Raw genomic sequence first — 23,388 nt, forward strand, 5'->3', positions numbered from 1 at the left:
TTTGGTGCTTCTACTGCCCATGTACCAGAAGAGCCACCATTACCATAGCATAAGTAATGATTTTTCCTCTTTTCTGTACCAGGTGACTAATAGTCTAAAAAGCACTGACAAGCAGTCACCTGACTAAAAAGTACTGACAAATGAAATCTGCTCTGTTGGAGCAGTCAGGGACAGCTGGGGGAACTGAACTGGTGAAATCATCAGCAAGAGACAGCTGATCTCATCATCGTGACTCAGAAGAGCCAAAATGATTATCAGACAGCACCTCCATTTGTAGAGAGGCAGTCACTGGAATATGTTTCCCAGAGAAGCTGTGGATGCCCCATCCCTGGAAGTGTTCAAGGGGACAGGTTGAATGGAGCTTTGAGCAGCTTGGTCTAGTGGAAGATGTCCCTGCCTGTGGTATGAGGGCTGGTACTCGATGATCTTTAAAGTCCCTTCCAACCCAAACTGTTCTACGACTCCAACTACAAACCCCACCCCTTCAGCTGGAACTCTTAAAACGGCACAAATGTTGCCAGAGCTCCTGAAGACAAAGGAATCTAACCCCACAAAAGGTGGGTTAGTGACAAAAGAAGGAGCACCACATATCCTTCTCTGGCTTTCCCTGTGCTGTGGGCTTACACACAAGCCAGGCAGTTCCATTTTGTGGGGGAGCAGATTTAATCCTCCTGCTGATTTAGCTGCTGGAAGGAACTGAGGGCAGAAGTGCCTGTACTGCTCCAGGACAGCATGCTGGAACCTGCTGCCCTGCAAGGCTCAGACACCCTTCCTGGATCAACAAGGATCAACGTGCCTACTGCACACTTGTACAGGCCTCAGAGAGAGCGGAAGGTCAGCCCGGCTCTGTAGAAAACACTAGATTTTTTGCAGCAGATGCTTCAACTCAGAGTAGCTGCAGGCAGCAGAAGTTCCAACTTCCCACCTGTGGCTTTCAGAGGCTCCTCTAGAGAGAATTAACTTTCTGTAAGGAAGGATCTCAGATGGAGAAGCTGATCCCAACCAACGGAAACAGTCAAGCAGGTAAGAAAAATCCATGCAAAGATGTTGAAGTATTGATGCTTCAACCTATTCAGAGGGGTGCCTTTCTCCAGGTTGAATTAAAATCAATCTTCTGACTGATTCAGGGGTCTACATCCCTGCTTGTGCTTGGCAGGCCATTTGATCTGCATTTATTTGAACAGCATGTCACTTTTCAAAAGAGACAGCTGAGGAAGCCTGGTCACCTTTGCTCATACTTAGAAAGAGAATCCCGGCTTTGGTAGGAAGATGCAGATCCTTCCCCATTTGTTCTTGGCTGAATAGGGGTGGAGAGGGAAAGGGGCAATGAAGGTCTCTCTGTGGTTCTACATCTGGAAACTCAAGCTGAGGCATTGATGCTAGAGGGCAGAAAGGAAGAATGGGTATTGCTAGGGTGAGACAACAGAAAGTGAGTTTGGCCATGAAGTCTCACTAGGCCAGGAGAGGCTCACACCTGCACTTTCACAAAGTGAAATTTAATTTTCTGTCTGCTTTTTTGCGTAATTTGGAAGAGATGTGAACAGCAAGCAACATTTGCAGACACCTGGCACAAGTGTCCAAAAATAAGGCACTACCAAATGGCAGGAGGGACAGATCTTGGCCCCCAGAGCCCTGTCTCTGGCACTGTGGCCTTTTGTATGGCCGGCAGTGAGAGGGGAGAGCTGGCAGGTACCACACCTGAAGCAGCTGGAAATCAGCCACACTTTTACAGCTCCTCTTCTTTTATAGGCTGACAGACAGATGTGAAAAGACGAAGGGGTCCAACACTGAGGCCCCAGTGGGATAAGATGGCATTGAGAGGTGGGTGATGCCACCTGGCCATCTGCACTTTCAGACAACAGTTACTGCAAAGAACCATTCAAAGATGCAGGCACTGGCTCTATGGTACAGCAGTGCTTCGTGTAAAGGGAGTGCGCACACATATGCAAACTAATCACAAAAGAACAGATAGTTTTGCTGTGTCGGTTTTTAAAAGATATATACAAGGCTGTATTTATTTTGTCTTGAACTTCAGGACCTGCTTATAGCACACAGCTCATTTCAGGGAAATCCTGCTCCAAAGATTCAAGCTCTAGCCTACAGTGCAGAGGGGTGGCTGAGGGAGCATGGTAGGACAGCAGTGAGAGCATGCACAGGCTGCAGGAAGACACAACCAAATCCCCAAATCCAGACATGCAGCAGGAGAACTGCCTGCAAAAGCTGCTGCAGGAAAATGGGATGATGTGGGCAAAACACTGAAAATATCTCTCCAGAGATCTTAGATATAAACATTAAGAATGACTTAGAGATAATAACACATAAGAGTTCATCCCTCAGGGAAATAGCCTAACATCTAGAACACAATGAAATAACATAACCACTGAAACTAAAACCAGGCAACCATTGTAGTCTACTGTTAGTGACTACTGATGTAGTGACTAATATCTACTGTGTGCAAAATGATTATGCTGCAAAGAATACAATATAGAAGGCAGAAAAATACAAGATTCATCAACTGTTAGTGACAGCACATTACTAATATCTACTGTGTGCAGAATGATGATTATGCTGCAAAGAATACAATATAGAAGGCAGAAAAATACAAGATTCATCAATACTACATTTTATTTAAAGCTTTGCTGTTTTGTTGTTTTTTTTTTTTTTTTAACATCCATAAAACCTACAGAGAAACCTACAGAGAAACCTACAGAAACTGCAGACAGTTGAGCAGAAAAAAAATCCCAATCTCTTCAAACCAGTCTGAAATTTGGATAGCAATGGAAACAAATGCACTAAAATGACTAAACATATTTATTTTCTTGTGGGTAGTAAATACACATATTTCAGTAGTAAACATCTGTTAAATATACATATATTTTATTAATTAATAAATAAAGCACTTGGAGGAAAAATCCCACTAGATTCCAGTAACCATCATACAAAAAGAGGTATTTATATAGATATGACTATTAAGTTTAATAGTTTTTTTCATTGTCATAATTCTATGCAATTCTGAGAGCTGTACTACAGTCATGAAATTTGGAAAACTAGTTTTTTAATTTTAGAAAGTAACTCATTGTTATAATATGCTACACTAGAAAGAGGATTACATAACTTTTTTTTTCAGAATATAGAAGAAAAATTCTATCATGCTTGTCCTTTTTTTTTCCCTTAAGTTTCTGGAAAAGTAGAACATGAACTTACTAATGTTTATTTTAGCATGACCTAATAGTCTGTAATTTAAAGAAAAAAAAAATCACAATACCATCCAGCATCTCTTTGTGAGCTTTCCATGTTTCAGATTACTTAGGTCCACTTTAAATCTTGAGAGCTCAGTTTTGGTTACTAAATGTTCCAAAGGATTCCTGGTTATATACTAAATTAAAGGAAACAAGAGCTGCCTAGAGCTAACCCATCTGATGATTGTGGTTTTATGGACTTTTTAAGAATCTCTATGGCACTGCATAGATGTTTTTCTAAAAACTTCAGAGAGACTGTGATACAAATAACACTGTTAGTGTAATTACTGTTAGAATTTTTAAAACCTGCGGAAGTGTTTTTGTGTGTTTTGGAATCACACCACCACCACCACCCCTCCTCCTCATGAATAATCTGCACCCGTTTTTAAAGTGATGATGCTTTTGTGAAAACAAACTTTGGTTACTGTTTAATCTGCATGCAAGCCCATACTATTTTTATAATAAAATGCAAAGGAAATCCTGTAGATGCACATGCAAGCATGAACATACCACCTAAAGGTACCTGAGATTATACACTAATATGGTCAGGAACTAATTCGATATTTCTAAGGAAAAGTATTTTCCTTTACCACAAGGCACCTTAAAATGAGCGTGGGTGTGAGGGCAAGGTTAGTGCTACATCTAGGCCAGTATTCTATCTTCAGTAATAGCCAAAAGTACAGAACAGGTCACAGATGTGTGATATTTCTCTGATTCTCTTCAGACCCCTGCTCCTTTGATGCAGGGGACCTTCTGAATCATATGTGGTTTCTGTTTAGCAACTTTGAGCACATCACCCTTCCAAGCAATAGTCTGCAATGCTCCTGGAAACCATATAATTTTTTATAGTATCTACAACATGTTTAACAAGTCATCCCATAGGTCTCTCCACCACTGATTTAATGGAGAATCTCTTATTTTTGAAGGCTCTGAATGTGCCTTCCCTTCTAACTGTACATGCTTTTGTTTTGAAAGGCAGTGGTTAGTACTCGTCTTCCTTGCTCTGCACATGTCCACAACATTGTCCTCAATTAATTACTTCCCCAGAGCAAAGTTCCAGTTTACAGAAATGTTCTTTAATAGGAGCCATGTATGTAGCTCATCATCCTTACTGACCTTCTCTAAGCTTCTTCCAGTTCTAATATACCTTTGAAGGCTCCAGAAATACACACAACACTTGGAAGCAACTCACACATACACTCTTGTAATGACATTCTCAAAATTTATTCTGTACAATTCTAGTCTAATATTTGGATTGTGTTTTGGTGACCAATGAGTTCATGATCTCAGAGGACTGCCAATCACAATTCCCAAATGTTACTCCTCAGTGGTAATACTCAGCTCAAACTCTTAGTCCAATACATAAAAGGGATTCTTCTGCCCAGTTATCCTTCTTAGTTATCATCATAATTTATCTGTACTGAATCTTATCACCAATTTTATTTTATAGTCCTCAGCACTTTAATGTCCTTCCATTTTTCTCCACAGCTAGCTTTCTTCTTCACAGCAAAGTTGCTCACCCAACTGCTCATCCCCTTACTGATACCATTCATGAACGTGCTCCACAGGTCTTTGTGGAAATTAACTGGGACCCTCCTTTAACTGAGAACTGACCTTCTACTTCTACCCTTTGACCGTACCTCTTAAACTGTCATTTACTTGTGCCGAGACCTCCCCTCTTACATCACCTTTCCTTAAAAATTCCTTTTGATAAAGTTCACTTTGATTTTTGAAACAGAAAATGTTTACTTCTTGCTGATCCTCCCAAGAACACAATTCCCCAAGACAGGACTTCCTCACAAATGCTTCTTTGACTCTTCTCAAATTATCATTCCTATGCAGTTGGCCACCAATGCTACTCTTTATTACAACATCTACCACCCAAATACAGATTTCAGATTTGCCTGATACAGGCCTGCCTGGCCCAGACTACCCCTGAAACCATGATTTTCCATACTTGCATTTCAGAAGATTTTTCTGAACCTGAATACTCGAGCATGTACCATTTAGACAATGTAATGAGGTTGCAGAGCACAAATAGATTGGATAGGTGTTAAAAAGTTTTGCTTTTTGAGACATTCGCCTAACAAATCATAACTAAACATGTTTTTAACAGTTTCAGCTATCATTCAAGTAAAAGGTTCCTGTTGCTCTAATCCTGCTAGTTAACACAAGCTCAAATAAGAGGGGCAAGTTGGTGATTGAAAAAAAATCTCAATACATCATAGAAGCTGTAAGGACTGTGCTAGGACAAGGCCTTCCACAGGAGCTGATTTCTCTCATCCTGCTACACTAGATGGTTGAGAAGACCAATTTTGGAACAAAACCACAACTCATGCAGGACAGATACAAAGTGACTGAGAGACAGGGTAGTCTCCCCACTACATAACACCACATCCTGAGTATAGGATGCACCATGCAGTAGTGCAAAGCCTGTGGCAGAAGCCCAGTCCTGCCCAGAGACACACTGTCAAAACAACATTGCCTGTGGGTAAAAGCTGTCACAGGGTTTAGCACTGCTTTTCTGTAACCTTGGATTTCTTTTAACCATTTTATTTATTGGAGCTATTCCAACTGAAATCTGATGATCTTGGTTGCCCTCTTTCCTCTGCTTCTTATCCCAGCCCTCAAAGAAAGGCAACAAGTAAGAAAGAGTGACCTATTTCCAAGCAGTCACTTCTAACACAACCTACAGTCAAGGAACTGCTGTTCTATCTGAAAAGAAAATACTTCATAGATTATTGTAGCTTTACAGTAAATAAAAAGTGTTACATCTAGCCATGATTGCTACTACTGCTACAACTGTGATGCTGGATGATGGTATCAATGACCTTATGAGCTAAAACACAAAAGGTTTAAGGAAGGTTAAGTGAAAATGCAGAATACTTAAGGTAATACCAAAGCAAATCCCTCTTCAAAGCTGTAACCAGTGAGCCTTTCTGAAGCTGCACAGCACAGACACCGAATGTATTTCTGACTCTGTTCATGTACCAGCTTTGTGCAGTGCTGTTAGTACACACCTAATTAGCTTACTCTGACTAAAGTAACTACTCAGAGCCCCCACAAGCCCTGTTGCTACAAGAGCATCCGTGTGAATAAGGTAAGTACATAGCTCTGCATTTGTTCCCATTTCCCATTTGGCACTTTGAGCATTCTGCTCCAGAGCACTGTGATGCCATGCAATGCAATTTGGGATGCACATCTCAATGCATAAGAATTCTGAGATTTGATGCCAGATTAGTGAACAACTAAAAGCAGTCATGCATAATTTAGAGCTACACAACTGAACACTGCAGTGGGAGATAAGGCAGGCAGTTAGTATCAGAATAGCCACCTGGATTACAGTATTTGGATTCAGGTGACCAGAAGCAACAACTGGATCAGTTTCAGGCAGCAAAGCCAGAATCTGCTAGAAGTCCACACAGACTTTGTCCTGGAGCTACACCAACAGAAAACCATTTTGGGAGCTCCTGTCAGCTTGATGAAATATCACAACAATGTGGTCACCAAACAACTTCACCATTAATTCACAAGACAATCATCATGTTATTGGCAGGACAAGCAAGCCAGGAAGGCTGACAGTAGCACAAGATTTCCCCATGTCATGTCAAGGGACAGGGATAGGGTTCCCTGCTGTCACAGAAGCAGGTTGTGAAATGCATATGTGTTCCCCTACTCTGTCCCAAATCCACATCCAAACACACTGGCTTAAGACTTTCTCAGTCTTGCTGGACACAGTTTACCACAGTAAGCATTCACCAACACTGGCAGATCTACAATGAAAGACCCGGATTTCCTGAAATTTAAATTTTATTCTCCACAGTCTAAGACACCGGCTACTTACAAGCTCTCTTTTTTTAAAGCAACTTAGTAGACTCTGCTTCCCTGATTTCAAGCCTACATTAAGTGATGTGAGAAAAACACATGCAAGATTTTGCCTTGAACAGCTGCAAACTGCTAGTAGGGCAGGCTTCCAGAAAGGTGGAAGGAAGATGGCGACAAAAAAGATGGAATAAAAATAGTCTTATGACTGTATGGTATGCATCAATGTTTCATGCACGTTATGGGAAAAAATCCTGGAGGGCAGATGGAAACATGAAATAGAGATGCTTTTGTGAATCCCAGAGAATGTCTTCCTCTAAAGTGCTCTCCAACAAGACGCTTGAGCTCCTTTCGCACTGTGGGAAAGTAGCTCTAGGCTAGCAAAAAAATTGTAATCAAAAAGTATTAGTTTAATTTTATTTTTAAAAAGTTGTGAAGAGATGAATTTTATAACAGTTGTGTGTTCAATTAATTTTTCAAACAGGTGACTAGACAAATGGATTTATTTACTGATTCAGCTGATGGTGAATTTTTTTCAGTGAAAAATAATGACCTTTAAAACAAAGCAAGTCTTGCACAGAGTGCTCCTCTAGATGGTATACACAAGAATCAGAGTAGTCAGGAAACATTTCAGCTCAACTGACGTAGTGGTCGCAATCTGAAATACGTTCTATGTTTTGCAGGGTGTTGGCGATAAAATGCTTGACCAGTGTTTTGTTAGAACTGTTTAGATTTACCACCTTTGCACTACCTGTTTCTTGTCCCGTTCCAGAAATGCATAATCTATCACAAACTTCTGGGGGTTCTCCAGGAAACCCTCCTTTCACCATTGTGCCTTTGCTGAGCTGACAGTTTCAAGGTTCAGATCGACCTTATTTCTTCTTCTGAAATCTGATGGCTATATTTTAGCTACTAATTCCCTCTTCATATAGGCTGCAGCTTTTTTATGTGCTAAGAGAAATCAGAAAAAATAAAGATGTTACTAGTCACCCCACTCACTACAAATATTCAATACTGCTAACTAGTTTCTTCCCTCATGACCACATTTAGATTCTGTTCTTCCAGTTTCTCTTTTCACCGTGTGCCCTTCAAAACAGCAAGATGCTTTCCAAATTACTTCCACATACTACATATGCTGTTGTAGGTTTTTCTGAGACATACGTAATGGGGTAAGTTGGTTGCTATTGTTTCAAATCTTGTAATGGTCAGACACTGTTGGATAGGGAATTTGAGTATAAAGGGTTCTGTTTTTGGTTGTTGGTTTTTTGTTCGGTTTTTAAAGAAAAAGTAAATAAAAGAAATATGTAATACGCATTACATATTTAACTGCATTCATGGGAAACTAGCTATCCTTATGCTGAAGGACAGCACTCCCTAACAAATTCCTGGGAGACTTAAGGACCTCATTTATAAAGACAGCAGGCAAACTGTGATAATGCACTGCAAGGCTACCTATCAACAAGCTTCCTTCAGGAGTGTTAGAGGAGCATTTCCTTTGACAGGAAAAAAAAACAGCCCCCAAAACGAACAACCTGACACCTCCTTTACCTGCACTTTTTGTGTCAAACCCCCTTCTTACACACTATTTTCACTCCTTTTATGGCTCCTGAAAATTACTGTAAAATACACTGCGAAGGTAAGAAATTTCTGTTGAAGCTTTTAGATCTACACAAGCTCATTCTACTACACAGAAGACACAGAATAGCAACAGAGTTGAAAATTCTTTGTCTACTTCACCCTGAGTGAAGATAGAGCACAGAAATGAAACTCTGCAACAGCACAGCTTTGTATTTGAGACTGCTCTAGGATGAATAAACACTCTGAGCATGACTAAGGTCTGGAGCAGGGGGGCAGCATAACCAAAGCTGGGGAAGGCTGTGATTAGTGAGGAGGAAATGACAGATCAAATCAGTAGAGAAAGGCGGCAGAAAAGTGTGAATCATGTCTGGGACTTGGCACAGCAAAGAGATACATCATTAAAGCTTTGAAGTAAGACTGACGAGAAGATGACATTTCACTGAGGGGAACAAGAGTGAAGAAAAAAGCATGCAAAAGGATCAAAAAGTGTGATCAAGAGCTCTTGCAATGGAGTTAGGTACTGGACAGACTACAAAACATGAGTCAGCAGCACAGATGTGACAGTCACTGACTGGGAGGAAGGCAAACCAACACTCACTAAGCTGAAGGATGTCACACAGGCAGGGGTGCAGGCAGCAGCAGGAGGAAGCAGTCCCATACAACACTATCCATTCTCTATGTCTGTGCACACCCCCTGAACACATGACTCTCTCCAGCCTTCAAACTATCTCACCTTGCACCAAACCTGAGGAGCAGAGCTCCAGGGAGCGTGGAGGTGAGCCATGCCATGGCTTCAGCTCAGCTGGGACAGGCAGCTCCTTGCTGTGTCTAACTGGGCTGGGCTGCTTTCTGCCTTCCCCACAGCCTCAGGGCCCCCAAGGCAGGGAGCAGGCAGTGAGCTCCATGGTGACATCAACACCAAGAGCAGGGTCAGCACTCTCCTTCTGGAGATCTCCAGGCTTTCCACATAGGGCAAGGTAGGTACGGGTCAGAGTTGCAAAGATTTGGACAGTGAGGATAACTGATCTGGGCAGCTAAGATAATTTGATGCTATTCCTCATAAAATGGGTCTTTTACACAAAAGGTACAGAGCACAGAACAAGGAGAAGGAGAAGACATGGGAGGTATCAGGAAGCTGATACAGGAAGTTTCTGAGAAGTCCTTCAGTACAGCTGGACTGGTAAGAAGGCAAGGCTAGCTGAGCAAAGACCAGGGAGAGGGGTGGGGGATACCGACAGTAAAGGCTGATACTCTGGTTGACAGAGTAAGAGAAATGAAATGATGGAGGGACACTAGCTGGAGTACAGAAGTTTAGAGGTGGTCACAGCACATCTGTGTGGATGAGGAGCTCAAAGAAAACAAACAAAACAGGAGCCTGACATAAGTTTGAGAATAGTTAAATTGCAAGGTAAGTGACAGCACATCTGTGTGGATGAGGAGTTCAAAGAAAACAAAACAGGAGCCTGACATAAGTTTGAGAATAGTTAAATTGCAAGGGAAAGGCTGCTACCCAAGTGGTGGGCTGATGCTCCAGAAAAAGTAGTTTAAACCCTCCTGTGAAGTTATTTTGCAATTGGGCATGCAATACTTACCGGGTAAGTTTCCTCCTCCAGCCTTCACAGGATCCTGTAGCTGTTTCTTGGGTATTGTTCACAGCTGAGGAGACACAGTGCTTTGCACAGGCCAGGAGGACACTATGGTATAGGTGAGGCTACTGACTTTTTTTTTTTATTTTTTTTTTTTCAGGCCTCTGTTGTGGCACTATGTACCATCCGAGAGAAAAAAAATAATTCACTCCTGGATTTGGTGGCAATGTCACTTGCAAAACCACAGCCCTGAGCATGTATGAGGGTACCAATCAAGAATCCTGCTGAGTTTCTTTGTCTTCTGCTATATCCTTTGTGGTCTCTTGTGCTGGTTCCTTCCTGAGGGCAGGTCCAGGTGTGTTTTCTCTCCTCCATTTATGTGTGTACCTGTCCATCCCATAACGATTCATATCCGAGTAGGCTCAGTCATATATGAACTGGAGGCCACCAGAGCCTCAGCAGACCCTTCAAAACTAGTAGATTATTATAACCAACTTTCTCACAACCTCCACCATAAAAAGCAGCACTCTTGCCTACCTGCCAACGTGTATGGAGCATATACCTCTACTCAGAATGATCCTGGAGTAAAGCAGGACATGGGTAGTGAGCCAGGTGGGAAGAAACAAGAACTCCAGCGTATTATAAACAATCAATCCAAGAAACCCTGAGTGGAACCCAGCTCACCACAACAAGCATTTACTATAGTAAATAATCTTTTGTGATGCAACATAGAGAATTCAGTTCAGCACAGACACATGATGCTGTAATATGAACTGCACTGTATTCAAGGTGACATCCTACTGTGGTGTAAGCCATAGTGAATTGGATTTGTTAATTATTTCTCAGTAATCAACAGCCTAGAAATTCTTTCTCACTTCATCCATTTTAAAGTTCACAAAGGGACAATCCTACCTATTGTCTGCTTAAGTGAATCCTATGTTTCCATACTTACAAAAGGAAAATAGAAGTAAAGAATGGAAATGCAGTGAATTTTACATGTAGTTTCTGCTTGTTAGAGAAAACTATTTTCCAGCATATAGGAAGAATATCATAATGTTAAAAAAAATCCAAAAAACAAAATAAAACAACAAACAAAAACCCAAAAACCAACAAAAACCCCACAATGGGTTATTCCTCATCCCCTACCTTTAAGAGGTTACTCTAACAGATTAGACAAACGGATTTGTAATTACTGTATTCAAGCATCTTCTATAAGCCACTAAGACACCAAAGGAATGGGTCAGATGGATATGTACATTTCAGATCTGCTAAGCTCTGGTCCCATCTCTCTCACATCCCCCTCTGCAACTTTGAGAAAGGCAGCTCATATCTAAGGCATATCAGCTTACACATTTTTATTAACTTCCAGTCCTTGCTTAAAGAAAGAAACAAAACTACTCAACCAAATCCAGCCTACCTCTCTGCTAAGTCTTCCCTCCTCTCCCAACAAGACCCTTGTTTCTAAAGTGCAGCCCCAACCACCATGCTGTTTCAGAGGCTCCACTGCCCATGAGCAGCTGCAGAGCCACACTCCTCCTTCCAAGGCTTCCCTGCTCTGGTGGCAAAATCCAAGGAATCACTTCAGCTCCTTGCTGCCAAAGCCTGTAGGTCACTGTGCATCGCAAACTGAGTCTTGGAGATTTCTATCAGATGCACAGGCTGTTCTTTATTTACAAAGGCTTGGATATTAAGAGGACACCACTACAAAAAGGAGGAGTATTTATTTATAGATATCATTAGCAATTTACAAGAGAATGAAATAAGTAAGTCATATAGGAACAGCTGAAGCACGGAGCAGCTAACTGGATGTTTCAGCTATATTAAATTCAGTATTGCATCAAATGTTGTAAGAGAGCGACAGATCACAAGTGCCAAGTTAGTCATTTTCAGTAACAGTTCTCATGGAATTTTTTTCTTCTAAATAATCAAAACAATTGGTCATTGGTCCTTATAAGGAAAAGTGCCATACCAAACAGAATTTCATAAAATACAGCTGTTTTAACTTCACAGTTGCCTCCAGCATATCCGCAGCACCTGAATTCCTGAATTTTGAGGCTGCATTTTTATGCTTGTGTCTTTGTTGTTGTTGGTGGGGTTTTTTTTGGGTTTTTTTTTTTTTTTTTTTAACAAGATAACAAAAAAAAACTATTAAAATTATTGGCAGTGGAGCAACTTATTCAGATTCAGAGTAACAGGTTTCATCTGTTCTTATGACAGAGAGACTCAATAAAGCCACAGCATAGTAAATTTTAAACAAATAAACAGCCACAACTTGTTTTTTAACAGCAAAGTATTAGCCTGTGAGATTAATTGCCAGAAGGTAGCTTACAGTCAGACAGATGAGATTTACATAGATAACTAGATCATCCAAAATTATAATATGATTTCAAGAGGGCTTCAGGAAAAAATAATAGCAACCCTCTTTTTCCAGGAAAAAATACAAATCAGCAGAGAGTTAAATAAGAGACGATCTTCTCTGTATCTTACAGTTATATTACCCCTTGAGGCATCTGATAGCACCCAATATCAAGACAAAATACAGGACTAAATGGAACAGTAGTCAGAATTCCTGTGTTGTACTAGATCTAGAGAGGATAACACCTTTGTGGACTCCAAACAGCAGCCTTCCATCTCTCCAGAGCATCTTTTCAAACATGCAGTTGAGCTTGCCTCGAGTATAGCAAAGTGTATGTTTTAAGACCTTGGGCACTGGGATACCCGCCAAGTCACAACAAATATGTATACATAATCTAATCTACTTAAATTCTGAGTGCAAACTCAGTGCCCTTCAGGTATATTCCTCAAGGCTACAAATAGTATGCTTGTCAGACAGGATGAAGTTTCCCTGTGTAAGTAATAACTGAGTGCTTCTGGCATCTAACCACGCCTCCCAGCTTCGTCCAAACCCAAAGATCTGGGAGGGAGGAGTCATCAGCATGAAGGTGAGGAGGTTTGGAAATAGGGGCAAAATGAGATTAAGGAAGAGGAAACCGAGACAAATTACAGTGGATTAGGAACAAGAAGGCCCTCTTAATAAAACAGTTATAAGAAAGCCCTCTTTTCCCTTCAGTTGTCCCTTTATGTGGCAGATGACAAGTTGGTAAAAAGTCCCCAAAACAGGGATTCCTATGAAGAGGAGAAGGGAGCCTAAAAAGTGAAACGAAGCCAAGCAGAGGCAAAGCAGCAGAGTTAATGAATTGCAAAGCAATGCTGCAGACAGGATTTTTCACATCATTGGTATGGTCACCTTTTCTTAGGAAAAAGTGGCTAGAAAGAAAACCAGTGAAATCCTTTGGAGCCTGTAAAGGCTTATACTGCTAAAAATAAAAATAAAAATTAAAAAAAAAAAAATCAAAACAGTTTAGGATACAGACAAATGTAAACACACAGGGGCAAATGTTGACAGCAAAAAGCAGTAACTGTTGTCTTCTGAAATGATGGAATACAACTATTTTTCTTTAAAAGCAGGTGACTATTGAATATGAAATTTCATACTGCACTTGTTTCTGTGATCTATGAACCCTCTGTTAAGAAAAGCTAAACAACTGGATAAATTTTAATAAGAGATCTTTGCATTTGGACCCTCGAATAAAGATTTCACTGGCAGCCTTACGTCCTACCATGAACCAATCTCTTAAAATACAGTATCTACTAATCCTTTAAAACGCTTGGTTTAATAGCACATGATAACAACAGCTTGATCTGAAGCAGATCTAGTGTGTTCTACCCTACTTATTTTAGCAGGTTTTTTTTTCCTTTACTTCTGATAGATAATGTTAGAATTACAAATTTAAAACTGCAAATGCCCTACTTACTGAAATCTGAGTCCCAGAGGGAGGAAAGGGAGATGTGGAGACTCGTGCTCATTCTATCAGTGTTTTTAACTGCCCACATCAGCAGTCTTTAAGAAAAAAAGCAATACCTGTGAACACGAAGCCTGGATTCATGACCAGCTAACACTGGTAATACAGTCTGACAGCAGGGCAGCCACCCAAGCCTTCTACTGGTAAGAACACATGAAAAATTAACACACAAACTCGGCCATAAAAATGACGTTTCTTTCCTGCCTCCTATCACCTCACAGAAATGTGCCAGAGCAAAGGAAGGTGTGCATCCCCTTCTGCAGGAAGAGCTGGAAGCTCATCTTACTAAACCACACTTGCTACATACCATCAACCACACACGATACACTTATTTATGACCTGCAGCTTCCATCCCGCTCCCCAGACTCACCCAGTCCCGCCACCTTGCACAAGCTGCCACCATGACTAGTGCTGGGGGGAAACATCTGCTAAAGAAAAGGGTACAAAACGGTCAAAAAGAGCTAGGGTTATGCAAATGAATGGCTAAGAAAAAAGACTCACTACCAAAACAGGTACAATGAATGGCCTGATGATTTCAACATGTTTCTTTCTGAAATCACTTGCTTCCTTACCAAAGCACGGGGGTGCTTTTGAAAGAGCCTTCCCCAAATGAAAATACAAGACATTTACATTTGAATTTCTCACTGCTACCCTACTTGTCACCACAACTTTGAGGTTTGTACCCAAAAGGCTGTACTTGCCAAGATGAGGGCTGATATTTCCCTTGAATTACACACAAACCAGCACTCTGAGGCATCAACTTTTCAAAACAAAACTCAACACAAAACAAACCAAACCTCTGAAAAATCACTCAGAATAGATACAGCTACAGTAAAGATAATTGCTGTTAGTTAACCTCAAGGCCTGATCTGTCATCAGATTTGATAGCTGCCTTGGCAAGCAACTTCAGCAGTTACCTTCTCATCTCTGGATCTAATCCCAAAAGCAAAGCAGCTATCTCCAGAATTAGGTAGCTCCACCTAAGCAAGCACCTTGTTTACTGGGTCAAGCACAGGCAGAGGCAACCATGCCCAGCCAACATGCCAAGCTGACCAGACAAAGCCACCTCCTTGCTGGAAGCCAGACTGTGCAGCAAAAGCAGCTGAGCTTTTCAGCTTTTCATCCATGAGCAGCTCAGAGGCAGGGGTAACAGCTCTGGCACAGCATCTTGGCTAATGCTTTGGGATCAGAGATGGACACATCTGTCCAGCTGTCACACTGAAGAGAGCACACATCAGCACTCTGTTAGTCTGCCCAGAACTTAGTTATTTTCAGCATGCCTCCACACTGCAACAGTTCAGTGCTTCTTCCTTCTTCCCTTTCCCCTTCCTTTTTCCTTTCCTTTCCACACTCTGTGCCAGGTCAGAGACCTAAAACATTCAAGTTAACCATGGAGAGCTAAAACAGTCAAATTAACTCTAGAGTAAAAATTCCAACCATTTCCATGCAGTCTAAGTTTTAGAGTGGTTTTGTGCCAGCACAAGAGTAGGCAGAGAAGAGCCACCTCATGAACAGGGATGAGCAGTTTGGGATTCCCACATCTCTAGCCCCAAGAGCATGCACAGATTTCCTGCGGTCTCTTGGTACTAACTGTATTCAGTAGCCATTCAGTCAGGAACAGCAGCAATTTCAGCACCCTGCTGAACATGGGGACTTGGCACCAGCTCTGTCCTGCAGACCCAACATCTGAGAGGAACCAACCTGATGGAACAGACTGAGCACAGCAGACTAATGGAGTATCACGGCACTGTGATATGCACTCACTTTAGCAGGGGTGACAAAAGGTGCTAAATGACCAAGTTCATATTATTATTGGCAGTGCATAGATCTCCTTGAATAAACTTGGTGCGATCTAAGTCTGCCAAACATCTACAATCACAACACAGGGAGAGCACTGGGCAACTGTTTGAACTCACTACTCCTACTAGAGTGAAAAAAATGTAGAAGTTTACAGTCCTCTGCACCACAGATGGCTGTCAACCACAGAGACCAACACAGGGCCTTCTGAAAGGTGAATTAAAAAAAGTATCTACCACACTTATATAACGTTACCTTTTATATTGAAAATATGAATACTATCTTCTGATTTAACAGGAAGCAAGGCTGTGATGAGATGGAACAGTCTCACAATAGCATCAATTCCAAGTACACACTTTTTGTCTCATTTCAATATTGAGAAAGGTGGAGAAAAGTTATCTGGACATACAACTAATGATGATAGCATGGCCTCTTTCTTGGAGCACATTTTCAATGAAAGAATGAAAACATGAAGATAAAGAAAAAAAATCAAACAAAATGTCATATGATTTTTAAAACCATGAACCATGTCAAACACCCACCTTTTCTTCAACATTACAGTCTTTATTCAAAAGAAGCACAACATTTCTAGTCTCAATAAGGATTATTCTACACTAACACCTGAACAGTAATTTGTTGAGCTGAGAAGAGAGGAGTTAGTTCAAGAATAGTATGACAGGAAAAGCAGCAGATTAAGAGGAGATGACAACAGATTTCTTTCAGAAAAAGGTGGAAGGATGTTAGCTAGGGACTTCTGCCAAGATTGGTCTTTAGTCTTTTTTGATTCAACACTTCCATTTAGAATTTTTTTTATGCCTCTAAGTGAGCACTACAAAAACACGCAGAAAATATGAAACTAGGAGGTAGCAGAAGTACAGTGCAGACTGAAACAACACACAAGAAAAATGGTAACATATCTTAAGGACAGAAACAGGATGAAAAGGAACAACAAACAACAGAGTAATGATCTTAGAGACAGTGGTTTCTGCTAAGAAGTGATGAACTGTTAGTTGGAAGCAGCAGAAAAGGAAAAAATTTGAGTATAACCCTCCTATAAGCAGCTAGTAAAAGTCACTGAAGAAAGCTCTTTCAGAAGGAATAAAATATAATGATTCAAAAAAAGCAGCTGTATTTTCAGTGCAGGAAGACACCACCATAGTGGACTACCAAGATCTTGCTGGGAACACCATGTATAAATCTGGTATTATACATATACACAAAAAAATTATCTGGGATGACACAACAAAACATCTGACCAAAGGGAAAAAAAAAAAAAAAGACGATCTTAAGAAGTAAACCAAAGAGACTGTCAGTAGCGCTGCAATAAAGAAGTGGAAGTGTAAGCTTATCAAAATAAGTTTAGGCTGGAAATTAAAAGGCTTTCTAGACAACACAACACTGGCTTTAAGTTTACATGGAAAAAAACTTCACTAGTTTGCAAGTGGCTCTATACAGGTTCACAGAGACAGACGTGGTTTCTGTGACAGCGAGGCATCTGGCTCAGCCAGGGTGATTTGTTCCAGTTCTGGGTGATTTGTTCCGGTTCGGGGTCCCTGAATACTCATTGCAACACAATGATGGTCCTTGCAGGCCACAGCAAAAGTCCATCAGCCCAGAAACCTTGCTCCAGGAAAAGCCAACAGCAGATCATGAGGAAGACAAATGTGCAATATTTTGGGAAAGTACCACCACTTGTGATTTAGGGACTTAAGAGCTCCAGACAGATTTAATACCACACTCTTCCACTATTTTTGCAGCCCTCTCTCACGCCCATGTAATCTTTTGTACCGACAACATCCCATGGCAAGGAGTGCCACAGCTTAATTTCACATTTTATTAACAACAGCTTTCTATTAGCTTGTTCCGAGCCTATTTGCCACTATTTCTTTTTCCTCTTAGCTAAACATTTTGCTGACCCTTTATCCCATCAATATCACTCATGGTTCCTTTATAATTTTGTCTGTGATATGAAATCTCTGTTTGTAGTACTCTCCCTTTTGTAGTCTCTGAGAGAGCTGAAAAGTCTAAACCAACTTAGGCCTTCCATGCACTGTTTCACTATCTTTTTCATTCATCAACTTGTCCTGTATCTTTGCCATGCTACATACTGTATTGTAGCTCTTGTACTGTATTGAGGAGACACAGCACAGATTGCTGCCTGTCTGATTTCTTTCCTAACAATTAATTCCCAATATGTAGTGAAGTACTATACTGACATCTACACCAGGCAAGAAAGCATAAACTTCAATGAATAACTGGGGTGTGGGTAGAAGGACACAAGAATAAATGTATAGTGAAGAAGCAACATAGTTTAGAAAAGGATGTCAAGCTCCAAGAAGCCAGTGGAGTTTCTGGAGAAATCAATACACATGAAGAAAAGGGAGATGCAAATGAATAGCATGCAAGTATACCTCAACTGAAGCAGGTGGAGAGACATAAAAGTGAACAGACTGGCAGCTCTTCCAATGAAAGAGCTGGAGATGTGAAATTAAACAAAAGGACACAGGTTTGAGAAGGCAATGCACCTGTCTTTTAAACATATCTGCAGTTTAACTCCTTGCAACAGCATGTTTAGATACTTCGCAAAAGTTCAATAGGTAACACAAAAAAGTTATTGAAAAAGTCCAGTAAAGGTTAGTAAATATAAATTCATTTTGTTTAGCTCAGGAAGCCTTTGACAAGTGGATTATTGAAGATCAGGTGAATACTCTGGGACTATCATCGCTATTCCTCTTACCTTTTCATGACAAAGTAACTTTGGTTTTGCCAGTGCCAGAAACAGAGCACCAAGTTTTAATATGCACACAAGTATAATTATTCTTACTACATAAAATGCATGGAGAGAATTTGATCAGCATTTATCAGGTTAAATAAAAATACTGTCATCTCAGGCCTTGATCAGGCTGCAAAACCCTCCTGTAACAGTTCTTTAGCCACCCTTGATTTCAAAGCAGGATACTTCCTCTGTTAATTTGCACAAAAACCAACACTGCTGTCAGTAAGTACAAATGTGAACTCAAATCCAGTATATTTGACTATTTGCAGAATGAGTGGGATCACATTTCACCGTGCTGCCAAACACTTGCCATTATATGATAAACTCCTCTATTTAAGCCAACCTACAACTTTGCCAAACTGCCATTGTTTGGGCTGAAATTTTACAAATTAGTGTCTGCTTCCCTGTTTTGTTTCTTCAGTTTTTATTAATTCAAAAAAGTGCATTTCTAAAACATAAAGGTTAATAGAAAAAAAAGTTTTGTCTGTGTCAAAAAATTCTGGCACACTTTTCCTACTCTTCCTTTGAACACCTTTCTTTGAGATGGAGACTTGAAATTAGACAGGGATAGTGGTGTAGCTGTCATTCCTGTGAACTCTGCCAAAATTCAGCCAGTTTTCTAATTACTTATTCCACAATCCCATCAGTAACTCAGAAATCAAAGTTTTGAGTCAGATAATTGAACACTGTCCTAGAGGTCTCCGATTCTACTAGAGATCTCTGTGTCATTTGAACTAAATGCTACAGAGAAGGTCATTAATTTTCCCAGTCCTTGGCATGTGTCTACAAGGAGTGATTTGCAGAAATACTTAGTGCCTGAAGCTGAAGTGAAAGGCAGTGAAAGCTGCATTCTAAACAGATTATGAAGACAATGGTTTTGAAAAACGCTGCCTAGTAATCTCAGAACAGGTTCTTCCAAAAATTCCACCGAAATTTGATTCTTAAATAAACAACTAAAGAAAAAAGCCCACAGGAGCAATTTACTTTATTCTCACTGCATTTTATCCTGTGCATGCACTGCAGGCTCTCCTTTGGAATCAAGGTGCTTTACAGTGTAAATATCATGGCGCAGGTTGGGAAAGAGGTGTCTCTCCATCACAAGAGTCAGAAACAGCGTACAAGCAGCTCGGCATTTCACCAGGGCAGGGACTGTGGCTGTAGGGCAGGTTTTCTCAAAGTATCCAGAGCCTGAAGCAAAACATCCAACGTGCTAGAGAGCATACCAGAACTCTGTATAAATATGTTCCATTGTCAAGATCCATGTATAAGTTTCCAGCCAGAAAACTGGCTTGTGAACTCCCATCTGTGGGATACATATTGCTCTGAGAACCAGCATCCCACTGGATATTTGCCTTCAATGATCCACGGCCTGAAAAACAGGATAGCATAGGAGTGCCCACAGTGATGACTGAGAGGAACATAATTTGGCTTTGTGAGCCTCTGTTGTGCCATACTGTTAAATTAACACACAAAATTGAACAGTGTGCACACATGTAACTGCAAGTACTCTAACTGCTTTTTTCCCTTTCCTTTCCACATGTCTCAGTTCTCCTCTTTCAAGCAATACTGTTAGCTTGTCAGGGGAAGGACAGATGCCTGCTGTGTTTTCCTTTTCAGCCTCTAGTACACTGAATCCTAAAAATGGATGCTATTTTTTTTTAAAAGACATTAACAAAGCAACACAACTCCTAGAGCCTCCTTTAGTTCTATTTATTCTTCTCCGGTCACCGGTGCTTGGAAACAAACATTCTTCCTGTCCACTGCTCTCCTGTGAAAGACCACAGTATCTATAGTTACTGGAGAAGAGTGTTTCAGTTATCTACGCTCCAAACCTTCCCATGCTTTGCTTTTCAGCTTGCCCCAGAGGGCTTGCTCTCTCCAACATCAGAGCTAAGATTTCTTGCTTTCCAAAGGTAGCTACTAAAATTCTCTCTCCTCACCAGGAAGCTCGTCAACTCTTTAGAGAATCAAATACCACGATCACATCTGAAACTGAAGAGCTAAGAGTCTCTTCTGATCAACTTACAGCTTCCAGACAACTTGCCACCGCCCCCCTGCCCTCCCCAGTGCAAGAAAAAGAGGTGAGACAGCAACTCTAGCCCTAAGAAATGCTGTCAAAGAGCACAGGTTGAGGCTTAAAAAAAAAAAAAAACAACCAACTTCCCCAAAACCATTTTTTCTTCTCATGTGTAGGCCTTCCTGCCGAAGAAAAGCATACTGGGCAGGTGGCACACACTACCACAAGTTGATACTGCGAAACTCTCACCGGAAGGATACAAATAGTATCAGAAACAGCACCTCAACTTCCTTCAAAATATCCATGATTTTCAAACAGGCCCAAAAAGCAAACACCAAGAAAATTCCCAATCCTAAGAATGGAATGGCAAGACTGAGCAGGGGGAGGAGGACTATATCAAGAAAGAATCTTTCCTATTCCTTTCTTAAAGCATGACTGCTTACAAGACGCAATCTCATACAAATACAAGATAATTTTGTCCGATCTTGTTCAGCTGCTTCTCATTGGACATTTGAATACCACATTTATCAAAAGTAATACTGTATTTTTTGTTAGAGATGGATTAAGAATTTTCCTCCTTAGAATCTATGAGAAGATACTTCCCTCTTTAGCTCAGTAGAGCAGCACAAACTTGTGGCTAAGAAATTTTGGGTGTAATTCTGAAAGGTACAAGCAAACAAGCCAAAGTCCAAGTTAATGCAAAAATCCTCTCAGGGCAGCTGTTTATTTTATATAATTCTTCCATCTGTGCAAAGGTGCTCTAACAAAACAAAGCAGATTGCAGAAGAAAGGATAAGAGCTCAACAAAACTGCAGTATGGCAGAGTTCTTCCCTGGGGAGAGGCGGCTTCCCAGGGGTGGGGGGAGGTGATTGGGGCGGGGGTAGGAAGTCCAAGCCTGTGAAGCTGCTGTGGCACACAACACAGGGCAGCAACACTCAGGAGCTGAAACCCTGCTGGCAGATGGATATTTCAGATGGTTCACGTAAAGGAATGTGTTAAGAACTGCATGCAAGAATTCAGTGAAGCATTCAAGTAGTCAGAGGATCGATATATTTTGCAGGTATGTATATCCTTGGTCACAATCTGCTAGTGCTTTATCTATAAATTACTTGTCAATACACAAACATTCCTGCTTCCTAGTGATCCTATTTCACAGACCATCATCGGACTAAGAAGCGCAGAAACATTTTTCTTTTGCAACTGATGAGTAATTTGGAAGTGAAAACTGAAAGCAGAATACAAAAGAAATCTGGTACAGAAAAAGGGTACATTAAAAAAAGAGTAGTAATGAAACATTCAGAAAGAATGATTCAAAACAAAACCTAAAGTAAACTTTTCCTATAAATCAAAGATTTCAAAACACTAAACAATAAGAGCTTTGATTATGAAGAAATCTAAATGTGCAAAAATAAGAAGGTCAGATGAAAGTGTTTGGAAGCATTATTAAAATGATCATCCACCTGGAGAAGGTAGTTTTCAGATGCACTGACTGCTCTGGGCAATCTTATTTTATGCCCTCTCCATCTTTTCTTAGATATATAACTGAAAACCATTGTTGAGTAAAGCTGCAGAAACTTGGAATAAACAGGAAAGAACAACAAGATGAGAAAACAAGTCATTGCTAGACAGAAAAACAGAGAAAGCAGAAATCCGGAAAACCTGATGCAAAATAACAAACAAACAGTTTAACCTTGTTCAGGACACTGGGACAGAGTGATGATAACTAGGAACACACATTCTTATGGTCCTCTTTTACTATAAGGAATTTATCATGAGTTCAACTTCTTGTGTGATTTGGCTTTTTAAAATATAAAAGCTCCTCTTTGGTAAATACATTCTCATCTTTAAAACATAATTATGGTCTGAAAGTTAACACTAAAAATAGCATTAAGGAGCTTCATATTTACATCATCTTGATTTCTGTATCAATTTACTCGATTGCAACAGTCAAGTGTATGTTCTCTGGTCCTCAAGACTCAAAAGAGTTCTCCCGAGGGTTAATCCTGAAGATAAGTTTGACAAAGTTACAGTTTTCAGTTTAAATCCATAAATTATAGTTGAAATTCAATGTGTAACTGTAAACACATTATGTCTAAAGAACAAAGCATTCACAAATGTTTAGCAACTCTCTTAAGAAAAGCAAGAATCTGAGCAAAAAAAAAAAAAAACAACAAAAACAACCAACCAAAATTAGATTAGGGAAACGTAAGAAAAAATAAAAAGAATACATATTCCACTAATCCATACTGGCATGCCAGGAAAACTTAAAGACAATTTGGAACAAACTTCACAAATTCTTACAATTAGGAAATACATGAGGAATAACATCATGAATAAGTCTTCAAATTAGCAAGTGACCAAGAAATACACACTTTGCCAATTTCAGTTCAAATCAAAATACTTCATGATACAAGCATATTTTTAGTACTTTTACAAATAAATGAGTTCTTTGGAATAAGATCCTTCACTCACTAACATTCTCATTTTTTTTCCTTGCAGTGTCAGAAACAGCCATTTCAAGCTGACTTTTCCAAATCTCAAAATTGAAAGGGACACTTCACATGTAATCTCATATGAAGTTAAGAGTCTGAAAAAAGGACAAACATCTTTTAAATATGAATCTTGGAAAAACTGCATTTGGGGTTTTTTTCCCTTTAATGACTATCTGAAATAACTACTGCACTAACCTGATGACACACTTATTTATTA

At 40.2% G+C, this 23,388-nt stretch overlaps 1 protein-coding gene across 2 annotated transcripts in view; it reads right to left on the bottom strand.

Moving 5' to 3' along the window:
• Nucleotides 1-23,388, bottom strand: part of PLAG1 (PLAG1 zinc finger) — a 52,358-nt gene that overhangs the window by 14,622 nt on the left and 14,348 nt on the right. The window lies entirely within an intron of this gene.

This window comes from Onychostruthus taczanowskii, unplaced genomic scaffold (genome assembly GCF_017590055.1).
Source record: "Onychostruthus taczanowskii isolate IOZ18803 unplaced genomic scaffold, ASM1759005v1 scaffold4, whole genome shotgun sequence".
Lineage (NCBI taxonomy): Eukaryota > Metazoa > Chordata > Aves > Passeriformes > Passeridae > Onychostruthus > Onychostruthus taczanowskii.